General features: G+C 52.8%; 1 long non-coding RNA gene across 1 annotated transcript; it reads right to left on the bottom strand.

Moving 5' to 3' along the window:
- Positions 1-5,690: 5,690 nt before the first annotated feature.
- Positions 5,691-6,661, bottom strand: LOC117184436 (uncharacterized). Its single transcript, XR_004469791.1, has 3 exons — positions 6,473-6,661; positions 5,951-6,396; positions 5,691-5,889 (listed from the first exon to the last, which is right to left on the bottom strand). It is a non-coding gene; the product is annotated as an uncharacterized lncRNA (long non-coding RNA).
- Between the last annotated feature and the right edge of the window lie 16,571 nt (positions 6,662-23,232).

Genomic DNA, 23,232 nt, shown 5'->3' with positions numbered 1-23,232 from the left:
AGGCACTGTTGGAGAATACGCAGAGGATGACGCGATTGGAAAAGAGACTGGAAGCGATGATGTCACTACTCACCTCGCTCATCCAATCCCAGGCAGTGACGGCAACTCCAGCAGTTCCAGTAACATCCGAAAATCCACCAACAATGGCAGCAGCAACCGTGGCTGCCCCAGCTCCACAGCCACCACAAAAAACGCCAACGCCAGCCGCCACTCCAGAGACGGATCCTGAAACGGATGAAGAAAATGATGACGATGAGATGTGGACAGATGACGACTCCATGGGTGGCATTAAGGCCTACGCCCGCAACATGAGGTACCACCTTGACAACCAGATATCCTGGAACGCTGTGTACTGATTGGACACATCTCTGCCACTGCAACGGATTAAAAGACAAATGCATATCAATCGCATGCCACAACAAAAATGAACAACGGACGCTGCCGTCATCAAAGCAATTAAATACTTACCGCCTGCCATTCAGACACACACACACACAAACATCCATTACACTTGGGCGGCCGGACCTGTGCCGCTCGAGTTATGCCATCGCCATCGTCCTTAGCTGGTGGCCGGATCCAGTGCCATGGCATTCAGAGTGCCCAATGGTCCTGGAAAAGGAAAAATCCATCAGCCACAAATATGATTAAAAAGGGCGCTCAAAATACTTACCGCCAGCCACTCAGACACACACACACACTCATCCACTACACTTGGGCGGCCGGACCTGTGCCGTTCGAGTTATGTGTGTCATTGTCCACCATTGCCCAGCTGGTGGCCGGAACAGTGCCACTTGCTTTACATTGGGGCCACAATTGCCGACGCACACACACACTCACATCCATTCCACTTTGGCGGCCGGACCCGTGTCGCCACAGTAACATGTGTGCCGTCTACTCCTGGCTCCCAGCTGGTGGCCGGACCAGTGCCACTGGTTCTCCAAGAGGGCAGCCACAGCCACAACGACGACGAGGTGCTAATTGCAGCTACCTCTGACGACTCTGGATGACGCCAATTTCGACGACCAGGGGGGATGACGGGGTCGGCCGGTATGCAACGCAATGTCTTTACAAGCATTGTGTCTTGCTATGCCGGCCGATGCTTCTAGTCTTCCCTGTAGCTATAAAGGAAAAGATATAGACATTATTTTTAAATTGTTATGTTTATTGTAATATTGTAAACGTAAATCAATTGTACCTGTATTGTCTCGTCTTTGTTTCAGTGTAGTATCTCTTTTATTACCTGTTTTTCCGTCGTCTCCACTCCAGTCTACTACTTACCTGTATTGTTATTACTGCAAGTGCTTGTCTCTTTGTTATTTAGTGTATTTCCACGCAAAGCACATGCATTGTTTACCTTTTCTCTTTATCTATTCCTCAATTGACTACGTGTTGCAACACTGCACTTTCTGAATTTTCGATATCATTTCTTTAACCCCTTCTTCCCCCCCCCATTATTATTATCGTAATTAGTGCGGTTCTCCGACACCCCACTACAAAATTATCACAATCTGTGATAAAACTTCGGCGGCAACGGTGCTAACAATTGATTATCGGTTTCATAATCGATTTTCAAATCAGCATCTGTTGCCGCCACTCCCCACCACTTCGGCCTAAATTGAGCCAAATTTGCCAGTCTTCGCATAATTCCACTACGTTCCCTATAAACTGCCCGCCCACATGTACATGATACATTCCTAGTCGTCTGCCCTCAGCAGGCGGCAAGGGTAGTAGAGGGGACTGAAGACCACATACCGCATAACAGCCAACAAAACATCAAGTTGACAAACTCACAGGGGATTGCAAATCAAATTTTAAGTTGGGGAGAAATACGGGGAAGGGACAGCATACTTTTGAGCGTGGCCCCACTTATCTTTCTTGACTCACACCGCACACACACACACTTGACACCCTCTTGACGATTCGTACTTTTGGAGCCTTTTGCCCCGATCGTGGAGTCGTCTCGAGTCTGAATCTGTGTCCCAACGAGGAAGGTCGTGTCGTGAACGTTGTGGAGTCGAGTCGTGTTTGAGGTTTAGTCCCTCCGTCAAAGTGCCGAATATTTTGTCTCTCTCTTGTTTTCTTTTTCCCTTGCCCCCCGCCCCCTGCTGACTGCGGGCCTAGTCGAGGTTACAAGTGTTTAACGTTGCTGCAGTTTATATGTTTTGTAAATTATTGTGCCATTAAATGTACTAGTGTGTTTGAGTGCCGCTTAAAATTGAATTGTAAAACAAACAACAACAAAAATGTACATAAATTAATAGTAAGACATATACTGCCCAAAAAAAAAACTCAACTAATAAAGCAACGCGCTTGGTTGCTGGCGGCTCACACCCCAGCCTCTCAGTTCCTCCCCTGTATGGAGCACTGAGAGCCCTCAACCCAAAGCGGGTATATAATTTGGAGAAATCCAAAAAAAAGCGAAAAAAAAAAACTGTGACTTGACAAAATCTCCACTCGCGTCGGTCGAAAAAATCTATTACCAAATCCAACCAAAGCCAATCCAGCGCAGCTATGCCACACGGTTCCACTGCCAGAAGAGGACGACGACGACGAGGACCACACGGCGTCACAGCCAGGGATCGCCCCAAATCAGCCATTTCCACTGCCAGCTCCGACAGCGCCGCCGACGGCGAAGCCAGCGCCGACAGCGCAGCCACCGGCGCCGTGACAAACGCAGCGATACTGAGACGCCAATCCACCGACTCCGCCACCTGGTTGGAGGCACTTCCTCCAATTTCTAGACCGGCTCCAGCCACCATTACCGGGTATGTGAGGACCACAAATGCCGACACCACCATCACCGCCACTCCGGCCACAAGCCCCATTCCCGACCTGCCCTGCCCCAACAGCTGGGCGGCCATTCCCAATCTCACCAGCCAGGAGCAGTTCCAGATCGGCGATTGGGTGGAGGCGGTCCATACCCAGGAACGCCAGCAGCAGCAGCAGCAGCAGAACATCAGCAGCAGCAGCAGCGGTAGTCGCCGGCTTGAGGCATTGGCGGCGTCGGCAGCGGCAGCGGCGTCAGCCAAAGCACCGCAATGTCAAGCACCGCTACGCCAAGCCAAGCCAAGCCTAGCGGTACCGAGCGCGCCAAAAATTCCGCTTCCCACACTCCAACACACACATACACGTATCGATGCACCGTATGCCGATGCTTCGTGTGGAGAGAGCCGGAAACAGCAAGGAGCGAGAGAGAGCGCAAGGAGAGAGCGGGTAACGACCTCGTACCAGCGACAGTACGAGAGGGCACTCGAGCAGCCTCTACACGAACAGCAGCCAACACAAGATTCGTGTTCGAGTGCCCGTTCGGGAGCGAGTTCGAACTCGAACCACAGCCATGGCACAAACCCCGCTCGATCGGCCACAGCAGCGGTTCCAAATGCAATGCACACAGCCAATACCATAACCACAAATACAATGATGACATACATCAGCACACAAACAGCGACATCAAACACAAAAACGACAACTGCAATTACGTCGGCAGACAGACGATGCCTGTTAACAGCAATGTTAACAGGCGGACCCCCCCCACCACCGCCGCCAGAGGAACATCAGCAGCAGCAAACACATCAACAACAACAACAACATCAGCCAATAGCAACAAACACAGCCAATACCGATGATATCCCATCCACCTCTGCTGCAGCGGCCCGTTCGCCACTGAAGCGCGTCCGCGCCGAGGTGGATGATGATGATGACGATGATGACAGTGATGTTATGGTTGTTGATTTTGATGACGATGACGACGACGACAATTTGGATGCCAATTATGCATCGGCCAAACGACGACTCCGGGAAAGTAACCAACAGGCAAGCAAATCCCATATCCCCCAAATTCAAAGCCATCCCCATCACCAACAATCAACCCAGCAACAACATCAGCGGACAATTACACAAAATGCCCCTGCCCCCGCCCCTGCCCCTGCCCCTGCTCCAGCCAATGCTCCACTAGCTCTACCTCACTCACCTGCAAATGCAACTAGTAGCTGCGGCACAGGAACCCACAGCAGCAGCGGCGGCGGCGGCGATGGGCTGCTCCAGCTGCCCTCCCTGAGTATGCCCAATGCCAGACAAATTCGGATGCTGCAGCGACAGCACCAACCAACGACAATTATTCCCCCCCCCATCATTCTGCCAGCTGTCCCTGACATCATGCCCATTCTGGACAAGCTGCAGAAGGACCCGAGGGTGGGCAACAGCAGCTATCACACCAAGCTCATCAGCCGCAATGGTGTCCGTATCCAGGCCCGCGACATGGCTACCAGGGATGCCATCATGGCAATCCTGGGCGATGGCGACGGCAACGAGGCGATGACTGGCCACTACACACACCAGCACAAGAGTGACCGTGGGCTACGGATCGTCGTGCGAGATCTCCACCACTCCACAAGCACCCAACTAATAAAAAATCAGATGGCCGAATTGGGCTATTATGTTATATTTATTAGAGCCATTAAAGGGAGATCCGATGGACAGCCACTCGACCAGTTCGAGTTGGAGATAGCCCCCAAGCCGGATGAAAGCCACCACGATGTCCTCCAATTAACCCAGCTGGGCAACCAGTTGGTGACCGTCGAGAGGCAGGCCAAGCCGGTGGACCCAGCCCAGTGCCACAGATGTCAGGCATTCGGGCACACCCGCACCTACTGCAGGCGTTCATTCGTCTGTATGAAGTGCGCGGGTGCCCACGCGTCCACGGCATGTGCCAAGCCAAGGGCAGACGCCCCTAAATGCGCCAATTGCCAGGGCGCCCACATCAGCGCCTACAAGGGATGTCCGGCATTCAAGGCAGCAAGGGGCCGCCTTCTGTCCCACCGAGTGGCCATGCAGGAGTTGCGTCGCAAGCGCAGCTCGCTTCTGCAGCCATTGCCAGAGCAGCAGCCACCACCAGCAAGAACAACACCAGCACATCCAGGGCGCCGACAGCAGCAGCAACAGCCAGCTCAAACGCCAGCCAATCCCTGGCGCGGACAGCAGCAGCAGGCAGCAAGGACGCCACTCAATGTCTCTTCTCCTGGGCGACGAAGAGGACAACAACATCAGCAGAAGCAGAAGCAGCAGCAGCAGCCAATACTTACAAATAAACAGACGCCTGCTGCCTCTGGCCCACGCACTGGGCGACGACGTCCAGAGCAGCCATTCAGCCGTTCCCAGGCACAACAGCAGCAGCTGCAACAGCAGCCGCAGCGCGAACAACAACAGCGACAGCAGCAGCAGCAGCTTGCCAACAACCGCTCCCGGCAGAAGATGAAGCCGAAACGCCAATCCTGCGAGGGATCCTGCAGCCAGGCACTGCTGGAGAATACGCAGAGGATGACGCGATTGGAAAAGAGGCTGGAAGCGATGATGTCACTACTCACCTCGCTCATCCAATCCCAGACAGTGACGGCAACTCCAGCAGTTCCAGTGACATCGGAAAATCCACCAACAATGGCAGAAGCAACAGTGGCTGCCCCAGCTCCACAGCCACCACAAGAAACGCCAACGCCAGCCGCCATTCCAGAGACGGATCCTGAAACGGATGAAGAAAATGATGACGATGAGATGTGGACAGATGACGACTCCATGGATGACATTAAGGCCTACGCCCGCAACATGAGGTACCTTCTTGACAACGAGATATCCTGGAACGCTGTGTACTAATTGGACACATCTCTGCCACTGCAATGGATTAAAAGATAAAAGACAAATGCATATCAATCGCATGCCACAACAAAAATGAACAACGGACGCTGCCGCCATCAAAGCAATTAAATAAAACATAAACACACACAAACATCCACTACACTTGGGCGGCCGGACCTGTGCCGTTCGAGTTATGCCATCGCCATCGTCCTTAGCTGGTGGCCGGATCCAGCGCCATGGCATTCAGAGTGCCCTATGGTCCTGGAAATGGAAAAATTATTCAGCCACAAATACGATTAAAAAGGGCTCTCAAAATACTCACCGCCAGCTATTCAGATACACACACACACACACACATCCACTACACTTGGGCGGCCGGACCTGTGCCGTTCGAGTTATGTGTGTCATTGTCCACCTTTGCCCACAGCTGGTGGCCGGACCAGTGCCACTCGCTCTACATCAGGGCCACAATTGCCGACGCATTCACATCCATTTCACTTTGGCGGCCGGACCCGTGTCGCCTCAGTATTATGTGTGCCGCCTACTCCTGGCTCCCAGCTGGTGGCCGGACCAGTGCCACTGGTTCTCCAAGAGGGCAGCCACAGCCACAACGACGACGAGGTGCTAATTGCAGCTACCTCTGACGACTTCGGATGACGCCAATTTCGACGACCAGGGGGGACGACGGGGTCGGCCGGTATGCAACGCAATGTCTTTACAAGCATTGTGCTTTGCTATGCCGGCCGATGCTTCTAGTCCTCCCTGTAGCTATAAAAGAAAAGATATAGACATTATTTTAAATTGTTATGTTTATTGTAATATTGTAAACGTATATCAATTGTACCTGTATTGTCTCGTCTTTGTTCCAGTGTAGTATCTCTTTTATTACCTGTTTTCCGTCGTCTCCACTCCAGTCTACTACTTACCTGTATTGTTATTACTGCAAGTGCTTGTCTCTATTTATTTAGTGTCTTTCCACTTATTTTCCACGCAAAGCACATGCATTGTTTACCTTTTCTCTCAATCTATTCCCCAATTGACTACGTGTTGCAACACTGCACTTTCAGAATTTTCGAACTCATCTCTTTAACCCCTTCTTCCCCCCCCATTACTATTATCGTAATTAGTGCGGTTCTCCGACACCCCACTACAAAATTATTGCAATCTGTGATAAAACTTCGGCGGCAACGGTGCTAACAATTGATTATCGGTTTCGTAATCGATTTTCAAATCAGCATCAGTTGCCGCCACACCCCACCACTACGGCCTAAATTGAGCCAAATTTGCTAGTCTTCGCATAAATCCACTCCGTTCCCTATAAACTGCCCGCCCACATGTACATGATACATTCCTAGTCGTCTGCCCTCAGCAGGCGGCAAGGGTAGTAGAGGGGACTGAAGACCACATACCGCATTACAGCCAACAAAACATCAAGTTGACAAACTCACAGGGGATTGCAAATCAAATTTTAAGTTGGGGAGAAATACAGGGAAGAGACAGCATACTTTTGAGCGTGGCCCCACTTATCTTTCTTGACTTTCACACCGCACACACACACACTTGACACCCTCTTGACAATTCCCTCTTTTGGAGCCTTTTGCCCCGATCGTGGAATCGTCTCGAGTCTGGATTTGTGTCCCAACGAGGAAGGTCGTGTCGTGGGCGTTGTGGAGTCGAGTCGTGTTTGAGGTTTAGTTCCTCCGTCAAAGTGCCGAATGTTTTGTCCCTCTCTTGTTTTCTTTTTCCCTTGCCCCCCCCTGCTGACTGCGGGCCTAGTCGAGGTTACAAGTGTTTCGTTGCTGCAGTTTATATGTTTGTAAATTATTGTGCCATTAAATGTACCAGTGTGTTTGAGTGCCGTTTAAAATTGAATTGTAAAAACAAAAAAAAAAAAATGTACATCTACTAAATTAAGACATATACTGCCCAAAAAACTGATAATATTAATAAAGCAACGCGCTTGGTTGCTGGCGGCTCACACCCCAGCCTCTCAGTTCCTCCCCCCTGTAAGGTGGAGCACTGTCGAGCCCTCAACCCAAAGCGGGTATATAATTTGGAATAATTCCAAAAAAGCGAAAAAAAAAAAAAAACTGTGTGAATCAATCTGACTTGACAAAAACTCCACTCGCGTCGGTCGAAAAAATCTAATACCAAATCCAACCAAAGCCAATCCAGCGCAGCTATGCCACGCGGATCCACTGCCAGAAGAGGACGACGACGACGAGGACCACACGGCGTCACAGCCAGGGATCGCCCCAAATCAGCCATTTCCACTGCCAGCTCCGACAGCGCCGCCGACGGCGAAGCCAGCGCCGACAGCGCAGCCACCGGCGCCGTGGCAAACGCAGCGATACTGAGACGACAATCCACCGACTCCGCCACCTGGTTGGAGGCACTTCCTCCAATTTCTAGACCGGCTCCAGCCACCATTACCGGGTATGTGAGGACCACAAATGCCGACACCACCATCACGGCCACTCCGGCCACAAGCCCCATCCCCGACCTGCCCTGCCCCAACAGCTGGGCGGCCATTCCCAATCTCACCAGCCAGGAGCAGTTCCAGATCGGCGATTGGGTGGAGGCGGTCCATACCCAGGAACGCCAACAGCAGCAGCAGAACATCAGCAGCAGCAGCAGCAGCAGCAGCGGTAGTCGCCGGCTTGAGGCATTGGCGGCGTCGGCAGCGGCAGCGGCGTCAGCCAAAGCACCGCTATGTCAAGCACCGCTATGCCAAGCCAAGCCAAGCCTAGCGGTACCGAGCGCGCCAATAATTCCGCTTCCCACACTCCAACACACACATACACGTATCGATGTACCGTATGCCGATGCTTCGTGTGGAGAGAGCCGGAAACAGCAAGGAGCGAGAGAGAGCGCAAGGAGAGAGCGGGTAACGAACTCGTACCAGCAACAGTACGAGAGGGCACTCGAGCAGCCTCAACACGAACAGCAGCCAACACAAGATTCGTGTTCGAGTGCCCGTTCGGGAGCGAGTTCGAACTCGAACCACAGCCATGGCACAAACCCCGCTCGATCGGCCACAGCAGCGGTTCCAAATGCAATGCACACAGCCAATACCACAACCACAACCACAAATACAATGATGACATACATCAGCACACAAACAGCGACATCAAACACAAAAACGACAAGCGCAATTACGTCGGCAGCCAGACGATGCCTGTTAACAGCAATGTTAACAGGCGGACCCCCCCCACCACCACCGCCAGAGGAACATCAGCAGCAGCAAACACATCAACAACAACAACAACATCAGCCAATAGCAACAAACACAGCCAATACCGATGATATCCCATCCACCTCTGCTGCAGCGGCCCGTTCGCCACTGAAGCGCGTCCGCGCCGAGGTGGATGATGATGATGACGATGATGACAGTGATGATATGGTTGTTGATTTTGATGACGATGACGACGACAATTTGGATGCCAATTATGCATCGGCCAAACGACGACTCCGGGAAAGTAACCAACAGGCAAGCAAATCCCATATCCCCCAAATTCAAAACCATCACCATCACCAACAATCAAACCAGCAACAACAGCAACAACATCAGCGGACAATTACACAAAATGCCCCTGCCCCCGCCCCTGCCCCTGCCCCTGCCCCTGCCACTGCCAATGCTCCAGCCAATGCTCCACTAGCTCTACCTCACTCACCTGCAAATGCAACTAGTAGCTGCGGCACAGGAACCCACAGCAGCAGCGGCGACGGCGGCGATGGGCTGCTCCAGCTGCCCTCCCTGAGTATGCCCAATGCCAGACAAATTCGGATGCTGCAGCGACAGCACCAACCAACGACAATCATTCCCCCCCCCATCATTCTGCCAGCTGTCCCCGACATTATGCCCATTCTGGACAAGCTGCAGAAGGACCCGAGGGTGGGCAACAGCAGCTATCACACCAAGCTCATCAGCCGCAATGGTGTCCGTATCCAGGCCCGCGACGTGGCTACCAGGGATGCCATCATGGCAATCCTGGGCGATGGCGACGGCAACGAGGCGATGACTGGCCACTACACACACCAGCACAAGAGTGACCGTGGGCTACGGATCGTCGTGCGAGATCTACACCACTCCACAAGCACCCAACTAATAAAAAATCAGATGGCCGAATTGGGCTATTATGTAATATTTATTAGAGCCATTAAAGGGAGATCCGATGGACAGCCACTCGACCAGTTCGAGTTGGAGATAGCCCCCAAGCCGGATGAAAGCCACCACGATGTCCTCCAATTAACCCAGCTGGGCAACCAGTTGGTGACCGTGGAAAGGCAGGCCAAGCCGGTGGACCCAGCCCAGTGCCACAGATGTCAGGCATTCGGGCACACCCGCACCTACTGCAGGCGTTCATTCGTCTGTATGAAGTGTGCGGGTGCCCACGCGTCCACGGCATGTGCCAAGCCAAGGGCAGACGCTCCTAAATGCGCCAATTGCCAGGGCGCCCACATCAGCGCCTACAAGGGATGTCCGGCATTCAAGGCAGCAAGGGGCCGCCTTCTGTCCCACCGAGTGGCCATGCAGGAGTTGCGTCGCAAGCGCAGCTCGCTTCTGCAGCCATTGCCAGAGCAGCAGCCACCACCAGCAAGAACAACACCAGCACATCCAGGGCGCCGACAGCAGCAGCAACAGCCAGCTCAAACGCCAGCCAATCCCCGGCGTGGACAGCAGCAGCAGGCAGCACGGACGCCACTCAATGTCTCCTCTCCTGGGCGACGAAGAGGACGAGAACAACATCAGCAGAAGCAGAAGCAGCAGCAGCAGCCAATACATACAAATAAACAGACGCCTGCTGCCTCTGGCCCACGCACTGGGCGACGACGTCCAGAGCAGCCATTGAGCCGTTCCCAGGCACAACAGCAGCAGCAGCTACAGCAGCCGCAGCGCGAACAACAACAGCGACAGCAGCAGCAGCAGCTTGCCAACAACCGCTCCCGGCAGAAGACGAAGCCGAAACGCCAATCCTGCGAGGGATCCTGCAGCCAGGCACTGTTGGAGAATACGCAGAGGATGACGCGATTGGAAAAGAGGCTTGAAGCGATGATGTCACTACTCACCTCGCTCATCCAATCCCAGGCAGTGACGGCAACTCCAGCAGTTCCAGTAACATCGGAAAATCCACCAACAATGACAGCAGCAACTGTGGCTGCCCCAGCTCCACAGCCACCACAAAAAACGCCAACGCCAGCCGCCACTCCAGAGACGGATCCTGAAACGGACGAAGAAAACGATGACGATGAGATGTGGACAGATGACGACTCCATGGATGGCATTAAGGCCTACGCCCGCAACATGAGGTACCTTCTTGACAACCAGATATCCTGGAACGCTGTGTACTAATTGGACACATCTCTGCCACTGCAATGGATTAAAAGACAAATGCATATCAATCGCATGCCACAACAAAAATTAACAACGGACGCTGCCGCCATCAAATCAATTAAATAAAACATAAACACACACAAACATCCATTACACTTGGGCGGCCGGACCTGTGCCGTTCGAGTTATGCCATCGCCATCGTCCTTAGTTGGTGGCCGGATCCAGTGCTATGGCATTCAGAGTGCCCTATGGACCTGGAAAAGGAAATATACACACACACACACACATCCATTACACTTGGGCGGCCGGACCTGTGCCGTTCGAGTAGGTGTGTCGTTCTCCGCCATTGCCCTCATCTGGTTTGCTGGAATCAGGTGCCGTGGCATTCAGAGTGCCATGTGTACCTGGAATGGAAATACACACACACACACACACACACATCCACTACACTTGGGCGGCCGGACCTGTGCCGCTCGAGTTATGCCATCGCCATCGTCCTTAGCTGGTGGCCGGATCCAGTGCCATGGCATTCAGAGTGCCCTATGGTCCTGGAAATGGAAAAATTATTCAGCCACAAATACGATTAAAAAGGGCTCTCAAAATACTCACCGCCAGCCATTCAGATACACACACACACACACACATCCACTACACTTGGGCGGCCGGACCTGTGCCGCTCGAGTTATGTGTGTCATTGTCCATCATTGCCCACAGCTGGTGGCCGGACCAGTGCCACTCGCTCTACATCAGGGCCACAATTACCGACGCACACACACACACTCACATCCACTTCACTTTGGCGGCCGGACCCGTGTCGCCACAGTACTATGTGTGCCGTCTACTCCTGGCTCCCAGCTGGTGGCCGGACCAGTGCCACTGGTTCTCCAAGAGGGCAGCCACAGCCACAACGACGACGAGGTGCTAATTGCAGCTACCTCTGACGACTCTGGATGACGCCAATTTCGACGACCAGGGGGGATGACGGGGTCGGCCGGTATGCAACGCAATGTCTTTACAAGCATTGTGTTTTGCTATGCCGGCCGATGCTTCTTGTCTTCCCTGTAGCTATAGAAAAAAAAAAGATATAGACATTATTTTAAATTGTTATGTTTATTGTAATATTGTAAACGTAAATCAATTGTACCTGTATTGTCTCGTCTTTGTTCCAGTGTAGTATCTCTTTTATTACATGTTTTTCCGTCGTCTCCACTCCAGTCTATTACTTACCTGTATTGTTATTACTGCAAGTGCTTGTCTCTATTTATTTAGTGTCTTTCCACTTATTTTCCACGCAAAGCACATGCATTGTTTACCTTTTCTCTTTATCTATTCCTCAATTGACTACGTGTTGCAACACTGCACTTTCTGAATTTTCGATATCATTTCTTTAACCCCTTCTTCCCCCCCCCCCCCCCCCATTGTTATTATCGTAATTAGTCGGTTCTCCGACACCCCACTAAAAAATTATTACAATCTGTGATAAAACTTCGGCGGCAACGGTGCTGAGAATTGATTATCGGTTTCGTAATCGATTTTCAAATCAGCATCAGTTGCCCCCACACCCCACCACTACGGCCTAAATTGAGCCAAATATGCCAGTCTTCGCATAATTCCACTACGTTCCCTATAAACTGCCCGCCCACATGTACATGATACATTCCTAGTCGTCTGCCCTCAGCAGGCGGCAAGGGTAGTAGAGGGGACTGAAGACCACATACCGCATAACAGCCAACAAAACATCAAGTTGACAAACTCACAGGGGACTGCAAATAAAATTTTAAGTTGGGGAGAAATACAGGGAAGGGACAGCATACTTTTGAGCGTGGCCCCACTTATCTTTCTTGACTTTCACACCGCACACACACACACTTGACACCCTCTTGACAATTCCCTCTTTTGGAGCCTTTTGCCCCGATCGTGGAATCGTCTCGAGTCTGGATCTGTGTCCCAACGAGGAAGGTCGTGTCGTGAGCGTTGTGGAGTCGAGTCGTGTTTGAGGTTTAGTCCCTCCGTCAAAGTGCCGAATATTTTGTCTCTCTCTTGTTTTCTTTTTCCCTTGCCCCCCGCCCCCTGCTGACTGCGGGCCTAGTCGAGGTTACAAGTGTTTAACGTTGCTGCAGTTTATATGTTTGTAAATTATTGTGCCATTAAATGTACTAGTGTGTTTGAGTGCCGTTTAAAGTTGAACTGTAAAAACAAACAACAAAAATGTACATAAATTAATAGTAAGACATATACTGCCCAAAAACTGAAACTAATAAAGCAACGCGCTTGGTTGTTGGCGGCTCACACCCCAGCCTCTCAGTTCCTCCCCTGTATGGAGCACTGTTGAGCCCTCAACCCAAAGCGGGTATATAATTTGGAAAAAAATCCAAATAAGCGAAAAAGAAAAAAACTGTGTGAATCAATCTGACTTGACAAAATCTCCACTCGCGTCGGTCGAAAAAATCTAATACCAAATCCAACCAAAGCCAATCCAGCGCAGCTATGCCACGCGGTTCCACTGCCAGAAGAGGACGACGACGACGAGGACCACACGGCGTCACAGCCAGGGATCGCCCCAAATCAGCCATTTCCACTGCCAGCTCCGACAGCGCCGCCGACGGCGAAGCCAGCGCCGACAGCGCAGCCACCGGCGCCGTGGCAAACGCAGCGATACTGAGACGCCAATCCACCGACTCCGTCACCTGGTTGGAGGCACTTCCTCCAATTTCTGGACCGGCTCCAGCCACCATTACCGGGTATGTGAGGACCACAAATACCGACACCACCATCACGGCCACTCCGGCCACAAGCCCCATCCCCGACCTGCCCTGCCCCAACAGCTGGGCGGCCATTCCCAATCTCACCAGCCAGGAGCAGTTCCAGATCGGCGACTGGGTGGAGGCGGTCCATACCCAGGAACGCCAGCAGCAGCAGCAGAACATCAGCAGCAGCAGCAGCGGTAGTCGCCGGCTTGAGGCATTGGCGGCGTCGGCAGCGGCAGCGGCGTCAGCCAAAGCACCGCTATGTCAAGCACCGCTATGTCAAGCCAAGCCAAGCCTAGCGGTTCCGAGCGCGCCAAAAATTCCGCTTCCCACACTCCAACACACACATACACGTATCGATGCACCGTATGCCGTTGCATCGTGTGGAGAGAGCCGGAAACAGCAAGGAGCGAGAGAGAGTGCAAAGAGAGAGCGAGTAACGACCTCGTACCAGCGACAGTACGAGAGGGCACTCGAGCAGCCTCAACACGAACAGCAGCCAACACAAGATTCGTGTTCGAGTGCCCGTTCGGGAACGAGTTCGAACTCGAACCACAGCCATGGCACAAACCCCGCTCGATCGGCCACAGCAGCGGTTCCAAATGCAATGCACACAGCCAATACCACAACCACAACCACAAATACAATGATGACATACATCAGCACACAAACAGCGACATCAAACACAAAAACGACAACTGCAATTACGTCGGCAGCCAGACGATGCCTGTTAACAGCAATGTTAACAGGCGGACCCCCCCCACCACCGCCGCCAGAGGAACATCAGCAGCAGCAAACACATCAACAACAACAACAACATCAGCCAATAGCAACAAACACAGCCAATACCGATGATATCCCATCCACCTCTGCTGCAGCGGCCCGTTCGCCACTGAAGCGCGTCCGCGCCGAGGTGGATGATGATGATGACTATGTTGACAGTGATGATATGGTTGTTGAGTTTGATGACGATGACGACGACGACAATTTGGATGCCAATTATGCATCGGCCAAACGACGACTCCGGGAAACTAACCAACAGGCAAGCAAATCCCATATCCCCCAAATTCAAAACCATCCCCATCACCAACAATCAAACCAGCAACAGCAACAACATCAGCGGACAATTACACAAAATGCCCCCGCCCCTGCCCCTGCCCCTGCCCCTGCTCCAGCCAATGCTCCACTAGCTCTACCTCACTCACCTGCAAATGCAACTAGTAGCTGCGGCACAGGAACCCACAGCAGCAGCAGAGGCGGCGGCGATGGGCTGCTCCAGCTGCCCTCCCTGAGTATGCCCAATGCCAGACAAATTCGGATGCTGCAGCGACAGCACCAACCAACGACAATTATTCCCCCCCCCATCATTCTGCCAGCTGTCCCCGACATTATGCCCATTCTGGACAAGCTGCAGAAGGACCCGAGGGTGGGCAACAGCAGCTATCACACCAAGCTCATCAGCCGCAATGGTGTCCGTATCCAGGCCCGCGACATGGCTACCAGGGATGCCATCATGGCAATCCTGGGCGATGGCGACGGCAACGAGGCGATGACTGGCCACTACACACACCAGCACAAGAGTGACCGTGGGCTACGGATCGTCGTGCGAGATCTTCACCACTCCACAAGCACCCAACTAATAAAAAATCAGATGGCCGAATTGGGCTATTATGTAATATTTATTAGAGCCATTAAAGGGAGATCCGATGGACAGCCACTCGACCAGTTCGAGTTGGAGATAGCCCCCAAGCCGGATGAAAGCCACCACGATGTCCTCCAATTAACCCAGCTGGGCAACCAGTTGGTGACCGTTGAGAGGCAGGCCAAGCCGGTGGACCCAGCCCAGTGCCACAGATGTCAGGCATTCGGGCACACCCGCACCTACTGCAGGCGTTCATTCGTCTGTATGAAGTGTGCGGGTGCCCACGCGTCCACGGCATGTGCCAAGCCAAGGGCAGACGCCCCTAAATGCGCCAATTGCCACGGCGCCCACATCAGCGCCTACAAGGGATGTCCGGCATTCAAGGCAGCAAGGGGCCGCCTTCTGTCCCACCGAGTGGCCATGCAGGAGTTGCGTCGCAAGCGCAGCTCGCTTCTGCAGCCATTGCCAGAGCAACAGCCACCACCAGCAAGAACAACACCAGCACATCCAGGGCGCCGACAGCAGCAGCAACAGCCAGCTCAAACGCCAGCCAATCCCTGGCGTGGACAGCAGCAGCAGGCAGCAAGGACGCCACTCAATGTCTCCTCTCCTGGGCGACGAAGAGGAAAACAACAACATCAGCAGAAGCAGAAGCAGCAGCAGCCGCCAATACTTACAAAAAAACAGACGCCTGCTGCCTCTGGCCCACGCACTGGGCGACGACGTCCAGAGCAGCCATTCAGCCGTTCCCAGGCACAACAACAGCATCTGCAACAGCAGCCGCAGCGCGAACAACAACAGCGACAGCAGCAGCAGCAGCTTGCCAACAACCGCTCCCGGCAGAAAATGAAGCCGAAACGCCAATCTTGCGAGGGATCCTGCAGCCAGGCACTGTTGGAGAATACGCAGAGGATGACGCGATTGGAAAAGAGGCTGGAAGCGATGATGTCACTACTCACCTCGCTCATCCAATCCCAGGCAGTGACGGCAACTCCAGCAGTTCCAGTGACATCGGAAAATCCACCAACAATGACAGCAGCAACTGTGGCTGCCCCAGCTCCACAGCCACCACAAAAAACGCCAACGCCAGCCGCCACTCCAGAGACGGATCCTGAAACGGACGAAGAAAACGATGACGATGAGATGTGGACAGATGACGACTCCATGGATGGCATTAAGGCCTACGCCCGCAACATGAGGTACCTTCTTGACAACCAGATATCCTGGAACGCTGTGTACTGATTGGACACATCTCTGCCACTGCAACGGATTAAAAGACAAATGCATATCAACCGCATGCCACAACAAAAATGAACAACGGACGCTGCCGCCATCAAAGCAATAAAACAAAACATCAACACACACGCGGGTACCCATTACACTTGGGCGGCCGGACCTGTGCCGTTCCAGTAGATGTGTGTCGTTCTCCGCCATTGCCCTCATCTGGTTTGCTGGAATCAGGTGCCGTGGCATTCAGAGTGCCATGTGTACCTGGAATGGAAATACACACACACACACATAAACATCCACTACACTTGGGCGGCCGGACCTGTGCCGTTCGAGTTATGCCATCGCCATCGTCCTTAGCTGGTGGCCGGATCCAGTGCCATGGCATTCAGAGTGCCCTATGGTCCTGGAAAAGGAAAAATCCATCAGCCACACATACGATTAAAAAGGGCGCTCAAAATACTTACCGCCAGCCACTCAGACACACACACACACAAGCACCCATTACACTTGGGCGGCCGGACCTGTGCCGTTCGAGTTATGTGTGTCATTGTCCACCATTGCCCACTGCTGGTGGCCGGAACAGTGCCACTTGCTCTACATTAGGGCCACAATTGCCGACGCACACACACACTCACATCCATTTCACTTTGGCGGCCGGACCCGTGTCGCCACAGTAATATGCGTGCCGTCTTTTCCTGGCTCCCAGCTGGTGGCCGGACCAGTGCCACTGGTTCTCCAAGAGGGCAGCCACAGCCACAGCCACAACGACGACGAGGTGCTAATTGCAGCTACCTCTGACGACTCTGGATGACGCCAATTTCGACGACCAGGGGGGACGACGGGGTCGGCCGGTATGCAACGCAATGTCTTTACAAGCATTGTGTTTTGCTATGCCGGCCGATGCTTCTAGTCTTCCCTGTAATTATAGAAAAAGATATAGACATTATTTTAAATTGTTATGTTTATTGTAATATTGTAAACGTAAATCAATTGTACCTGTTTTGTCTCGTCTTTGTTCCAGTGTAGTATCTCTTTTATTACCTGTTTTTCCGTCGTCTCCACTCCAGTCTGCTACTTACCTGTATTGTTATTTCTGCAAGTGCTTGTCTCTTTTTTATTTAGTGTCTTTCCACGCAAAGCACATGCATTGTTTACCTTTTCTCTCTATCTATTCCTCAATTGACTACGTGTTGCAACACTGCACTTTCTGAATTTTCGATATCATTTCTTTAACCCCTTCTTCCCCCCTTCCATTGTTATTATCGTAATTAGTGCGGTTCTCCGACACCCCACTACAAAATTATCACAATCTGTGATAAAACCTCGGCGGCAACGGTGCTGAGAATTGATTATCGGTTTCATAATCGACTTTCAAACCAGCAACTGTTGCCGCCACACCCCACCACTACGGCCTAAATTGAGCCAAATTTGCTAGTCTTCGCATAATTCCACTACGTTCCCTATAAACTGCCCGCCCACATGTACATGATACATTCCTAGTCGACTGCCCTCAGCAGGCGGCAAGGGTAGTAGAGGGGACTGAAGACCACATACCGCATAACAGCCAACAAAACATCAAGTTGACAAACTCACAGGGGATTGCAAATAAAATTTTAAGTTGGGGAGAAATACAGGGAAGGGACAGCATACTTTTGAGCGTGGCCCCACTTATCTTTCTTGACTCACACCGCACACACACACTTGACACCCTCTTGACGATTCCCTCTTTTGGAGCCTTTTGCCCCGATCGTGGAAGGGTTAGGAGTCTGGATCTGTGTCCCAACGTGGAAGGTCGTGTCGTGAGCGTTGTGGAGTCGAGTCGTGTTTGAGGTTTAGTTCCTCCGTCAAAGTGCCGAATATTTTGTCTCTCTCTTGTTTTCTTTTTCCCTTGCCCCCCGCCCCCTGCTGACTGCGGGCCTAGTCGAGGTTACAAGTGTTTCGTTGCTGCAGTTTATATGTTTGTAAATTATTATTGTGCCATTAAATGTACTAGTGTGTTTGAGTGCCGTTTAAAATTGAATTGTAAAACAAACGACAAAAATGTACATAAATTAATAGTAAGACATATACTGCCCACAAATCGAAAATATTAATAAAGCAACGCGCTTGGTTGCTGGCGGCTCACACCCCAGCCTCTCAGTTCCTCCCCCCTGTAAGGTGGAGCACTGTTGAGCCCTCAACCCAAAGCGGGTATATAATTTGGAAAATATCCAAATAAGCGAAAAAAAAAAAACTGTGTTAACAATCCGAATTGACAAAATCTCCACTCGCGTCGGTCGAAAAAACCTAATACCAAATCCAACCAAAGCCAATCCAGCGCAGCTATGCCACGCGGTTCCACTGCCAGAAGAGGACGACGACGACGAGGACCACACGGCGTCACAGCCAGGGATCGCCCCAAATCAGCCATTTCCACTGCCAGCTCCGACAGCGCCGCCGACGGCGAAGCCAGCGCCGACAGCGCAGCCACCGGCGCCGTGGCAAACGCAGCGATACTGAGACGCCAATCCACCGACTCCGCCACCTGGTTGGAGGCACTTCCTCCAATTCCTGGACCGGCTCCAGCCACCATTACCGGGTATGTGAGGACCACAAATGCCGACACCACCATCACGGCCACTCCGGCCACAAGCCCCATCCCCGACCTGCCCTGCCCCAACAGCTGGGCGGCCATTCCCAATCTCACCAGCCAGGAGCAGTTCCAGATCGGCGATTGGGTGGAGGCGGTCCATACCCAGGAACGCCAACAGCAGCAGCAGAACATCAGCAGCAGCAGCAGCAGCAGCAGCGGTAGTCGCCGGCTTGAGGCATTGGCGGCGTCGGCAGCGGCAGCGGCGTCAGCCAAAGCACCGCTATGTCAAGCACCGCTATGCCAAGCCAAGCCAAGCCTAGCGGTACCGAGCGCGCCAATAATTCCGCTTCCCACACTCCAACACACACATACACGTATCGATGTACCGTATGCCGATGCTTCGTGTGGAGAGAGCCGGAAACAGCAAGGAGCGAGAGAGAGCGCAAGGAGAGAGCGGGTAACGAACTCGTACCAGCAACAGTACGAGAGGGCACTCGAGCAGCCTCAACACGAACAGCAGCCAACACAAGATTCGTGTTCGAGTGCCCGTTCGGGAGCGAGTTCGAACTCGAACCACAGCCATGGCACAAACCCCGCTCGATCGGCCACAGCAGCGGTTCCAAATGCAATGCACACAGCCAATACCACAACCACAAATACAATGATGACATACATCAGCACACAAACAGCGACATCAAACACAAAAACGACAACTACAATTACGTCGGCAGCCAGACGATGCCTGTTAACAGCAATGTTAACAGGCGGACCCCCCCCACCACCGCCGCCAGAGGAACATCAGCAGCAGCAAACACATCAACAACAACAACAACATCAGCCAATAGCAACAAACACAGCCAATACCGATGATATCCCATCCACCTCTGCTGCAGCGGCCCGTTCGCCACTGAAGCGCGCCCGCGCCGAGGTGGATGATGATGATGACAGTGATGTTATGGTTGTTGATTTTGATGACGATGACGACGACGACAATTTGGATGCCAATTATGCATCGGCCAAACGACGACTCCGGGAAAGTAACCAACAGCAACAACAGCAACAACATCAGCGGACAATTACACAAAATGCCCCTGCCCCCGCCCCTGCCCCTGCCCCTGCCCCTGCCACTGCCAATGCTCCAGCCAATGCTCCACTAGCTCTACCTCACTCACCTGCAAATGCAACTAGTAGCTGCGGCACAGGAACCCACAGCAGCAGCGGCGACGGCGGCGATGGGCTGCTCCAGCTGCCCTCCCTGAGTATGCCCAATGCCAGACAAATTCGGATGCTGCAGCGACAGCACCAACCAACGACAATCATTCCCCCCCCCATCATTCTGCCAGCTGTCCCCGACATTATGCCCATTCTGGACAAGCTGCAGAAGGACCCGAGGGTGGGCAACAGCAGCTATCACACCAAGCTCATCAGCCGCAATGGTGTCCGTATCCAGGCCCGCGACGTGGCTACCAGGGATGCCATCATGGCAATCCTGGGCGATGGCGACGGCAACGAGGCGATGACTGGCCACTACACACACCAGCACAAGAGTGACCGTGGGCTACGGATCGTCGTGCGAGATCTACACCACTCCACAAGCACCCAACTAATAAAAAATCAGATGGCCGAATTGGGCTATTATGTAATATTTATTAGAGCCATTAAAGGGAGATCCGATGGACAGCCACTCGACCAGTTCGAGTTGGAGATAGCCCCCAAGCCGGATGAAAGCCACCACGATGTCCTCCAATTAACCCAGCTGGGCAACCAGTTGGTGACCGTGGAAAGGCAGGCCAAGCCGGTGGACCCAGCCCAGTGCCACAGATGTCAGGCATTCGGGCACACCCGCACCTACTGCAGGCGTTCATTCGTCTGTATGAAGTGTGCGGGTGCCCACGCGTCCACGGCATGTGCCAAGCCAAGGGCAGACGCTCCTAAATGCGCCAATTGCCAGGGCGCCCACATCAGCGCCTACAAGGGATGTCCGGCATTCAAGGCAGCAAGGGGCCGCCTTCTGTCCCACCGAGTGGCCATGCAGGAGTTGCGTCGCAAGCGCAGCTCGCTTCTGCAGCCATTGCCAGAGCAGCAGCCACCACCAGCAAGAACAACACCAGCACATCCAGGGCGCCGACAGCAGCAGCAACAGCCAGCTCAAACGCCAGCCAATCCCCGGCGTGGACAGCAGCAGCAGGCAGCACGGACGCCACTCAATGTCTCCTCTCCTGGGCGACGAAGAGGACGAGAACAACATCAGCAGAAGCAGAAGCAGCAGCAGCAGCCAATACATACAAATAAACAGACGCCTGCTGCCTCTGGCCCACGCACTGGGCGACGACGTCCAGAGCAGCCATTGAGCCGTTCCCAGGCACAACAGCAGCAGCAGCTACAGCAGCCGCAGCGCGAACAACAACAGCGACAGCAGCAGCAGCAGCTTGCCAACAACCGCTCCCGGCAGAAGACGAAGCCGAAACGCCAATCCTGCGAGGGATCCTGCAGCCAGGCACTGTTGGAGAATACGCAGAGGATGACGCGATTGGAAAAGAGGCTTGAAGCGATGATGTCACTACTCACCTCGCTCATCCAATCCCAGGCAGTGACGGCAACTCCAGCAGTTCCAGTAACATCGGAAAATCCACCAACAATGACAGCAGCAACTGTGGCTGCCCCAGCTCCACAGCCACCACAAAAAACGCCAACGCCAGCCGCCACTCCAGAGACGGATCCTGAAACGGATGAAGAAAATGATGACGATGAGATGTGGACAGATGACGACTCCATGGATGGCATTAAGGCCTACGCCCGCAACATGAGGTACCTTCTTGACAACCAGATATCCTGGAACGCTGTGTACTGATTGGTCACATCTCTGCCACTGCAACGGATTAAAAGACAAATGCATATCAATCGCATGCCACAACAAAAATGAACAACGGACGCTGCCGTCAACAAAGCAATTAAATAAAACATAAACACACACAAACACCCATTACACTTGGGCGGCCGGACCTGTGCCGTTGGAGTTATGCCATCGCCATCGTCCTTAGTTGGTGGCCGGATCCAGTGCCATGGCATTCAGAGTGCCCTATGGACCTGGAAAAGGAAAAATTCATCAGCCACAAATATGATTAAAAAGGGCGCTCAAATTACTTACCGCCAGCCACTCAGACACACACACACACACACATCCACTACACTTGGGCGGCCGGACCTGTGCCGATCGAGTAGGTGTGTCATTCTCCGCCATTGCCCTCAACTGGTTGCTGAAACCAGGTGCCGTGGCATTCAGAGTGCCATGTGTACCCGAAATGGAAATATACACACACACATCCACTACACTTGGGCGGCCGGACCTGTGCCGTTCGAGTTATGTGTGTCATTGTCCACCATTGCCCACAGCTGGTGGCCGGAACAGTGCCACTTGCTCTACATTAGGGCCACAATTGCCGACGCACACACACACTCACATCCATTTCACTTTGGCGGCCGGACCCGTGTCGCCACAGTGATATGTGTGCCGTCTACTCCTGGCTCCCAGCTGGTGGCCGGACCAGTGCCACTGGTTCTCCAAAAGGGCAGCCACAGCCACAACGACGACGAGGTGCCAATTGCAGCTACCTCTGACGACCTCGGATGACGCCAATTTCGACGACCAGGGGGGACGACGGGGTCGGCCGGTATGCAACGCAATGTCTTTACAAGCATTGTGTTTTGCTATGCCGGCCGATGCTTCTAGTCTTCCCTGTAGCTATAGAAAAAAAAAGATATAGACATTATTTTAAATTGTTATGTTTATTGTAATATTGTAAACGTAAATCAATTGTACCTGTTTTGTCTCGTCTTTGTTCCAGTGTAGTATCTCTTTTATTACCTGTTTTTCCGTCGTCTCCACTCCAGTCTACTACTTACCTGTATTGTTATTACTGCAAGTGCTTGTCTCTTTTTTATTTAGTGTCTTTCCACTTATTTTCCACGCAAAGCACATGCATTCTTTACCTTTTCTCTTTATCTATTCCTCAATTGACTACGTGTTGCAACACTGCACTTTCAGAATTTTCGATCTCATCTTTAACCCCTTCTTCCC

This window comes from Drosophila pseudoobscura, chromosome X, assembly GCF_009870125.1.
Source record: "Drosophila pseudoobscura strain MV-25-SWS-2005 chromosome X, UCI_Dpse_MV25, whole genome shotgun sequence".
Taxonomy (NCBI): domain Eukaryota; kingdom Metazoa; phylum Arthropoda; class Insecta; order Diptera; family Drosophilidae; genus Drosophila; species Drosophila pseudoobscura.
The sequence above is the reverse complement of the archived record's forward strand: the minus strand, read 5'-3'. Positions and strand labels throughout refer to the sequence as shown.